This window comes from Ptychodera flava, chromosome 18 (assembly GCF_041260155.1).
Source record: "Ptychodera flava strain L36383 chromosome 18, AS_Pfla_20210202, whole genome shotgun sequence".
NCBI classification, from domain to species: Eukaryota; Metazoa; Hemichordata; class Enteropneusta; family Ptychoderidae; genus Ptychodera; species Ptychodera flava.
This window is the reverse complement of record NC_091945.1, coordinates 26979890-26982136: the sequence shown is the minus strand read 5'-3', so window position 1 is coordinate 26982136 and position 2247 is coordinate 26979890.

Here is a 2247-nt window from a genome sequence, read left to right as displayed (position 1 = left end):
TTGTTTCCTTGTTTTTGACAGTTTTCTAGTGTGTGGCAGTTTTCAGCCTGTTCAACATGATAACATCATCAACATGATAACATGACAGTTCATGATAATAAGATGACGCAAATGAGAGACATTCTAGGATGTGACATGTCAAGATCAATGTCATAACATCATATCAAATGACATGACATGTGATGTGACGTATAGCATGAAGTGACAAATGACATAGCAAGATGTAACCAATGACATAACCTATGACATGACATGACTGACCTCGACCCAATTGCCAAAGGGAGGGGGCTCAGAACCTAGCTTACCTAGGATTTGGGTCACATAAATTTACATTTTGACCGTTGAAAAGTCTAGGGGGGCAGTTGCCCCTCTGCAGGCGGACGAGCCTGAACTGTATGTCATCGATCACTGATAGCAATATCTGCCTTGCAATGCTGTGTGTGCACAACCTAAGTGATAATAGTAGTAGCACAGTGTGCGTGAGCAACAAGATTTGATGACAAAAATGTTTGTCAGATTTCATGCACAGCATGGAACGAACCAGGGCCAATTGGGCTCCATAGCCCGAGCGGCGAATCACAAAAAGGCCTTATTTTAGGAGTTAATGTACCCACCTTACATACGGCCACATCATACATGCGTCATTTGAAAGCTTATTATCTCTACTTTAAGAAATTGACGATGTGGAGCTGCCAAGTAGGGCCATAACCTCCTAATTTGCATAATTAACAAGGGTACCCAATTTGCATAAATGCGATATAATATTTGAAATTTATTGTTAACTTCTCTAACGATACGTTTAAACTATCGAGTGATATATCAAATGAAAGGTCTTTCCATGTAGAATACAAAATGGATATTCAAAGAGATATTTAAATTGATTATACTGAAATATTTTCATGTTTATATGGAAAACAATATTTTCCCCTTTTGAATAACAATATTTTAAAAATTTTAACACATACAGCCACAACACACAGCCACATCATACGTCATTTGAAAGCTTATTATCTCTACTTCACGAAAATTGACAATTTGGAGCTACCAAATCGGGCCATAACCCCTAATTTGCATAATAAACACGCATACCCAATTTGCATAAATGCGATATAGTATTATAAATTTATAGTTAACTTTTCTAAACATACGTTTAAACTATCGAGTGATATATCAAATGAAAGGTAGTTACATGTAGAATACAAAATGAATATTCAAAGAGATATTGAAATGGATTTCACTGAAATATTTTCATATTTATATGGAAAAAATATTTTCCCCTTTAGAATAACAATATTTTAAAAATGTTAACACATAGAGTCCTATCATACAGCCACATCATACGTCATTTGAAAGCTTATTATATCTACTTGAAGAAAATTGACAATTTTGAGCTATCAAGGAAGGCCGTACCCCTTTATGTGCATAAATTACACTGGTAAGCAATTTGCAGAAATGAGATATGAAATTAGAAAATTCATTGTTAACTATTCTAAACACACTTTTACACTATCGAGTGATATATGGTCTGTGGTAATGGTATTTGCATGTAAAACACAAAATTGATATCAAAAGTGATATTTAAATTAATTTACGGAAATATTTTCATATTTCTGTCGAAATAAATATTTCCTCTTTTAATAATGGTATTTAAAAAATTAACTTAAGTATCAATGCAACAAAAAGATCCACACGAACACACTATTGTAGTTGTTGAAATGTAGCTCTGTAGCTGAAACAATGTGTCAGAGTAAGCTGCAGTCAAAGTAATGGCATGATTCATGATCCAAATCATTCATGTCATTTCCAGTAAATCTAGTAATTGTAGGAATTCATCATCCTCTCTTCACCAGCATTGTCATGAGTAAAGGTGCCACAGTATGCTGCCTTGGCAGGAACAAAGGTCTGTGCAGGGAAGATTAATTCGACAGCAGACACAATTGGTGACATGTAATAAGAGAAAGCAGCTCCGCAAATCGTTCATATCTTAGTTGTTTGAATTTTGTGTAGGTACATGTGTATATTGTAAGTGTATATTTGTTATGTTTTGGCCGTTTTATGTATAGTGTTGATTTGCCATGGCGAGACGCAACCCTAATCTACGTGTTCTGCCCTATGGGGTAGCAAGACTAATGTGACACTGCGAATCCTTTGATGCTACCTTTCGAGAATAGAGTTGTCTTCATCAGTCCTTCATTTTTTTTGGTGAAACATGTGCACTGATTGAATGATTGTAGGTGTTACCAATCG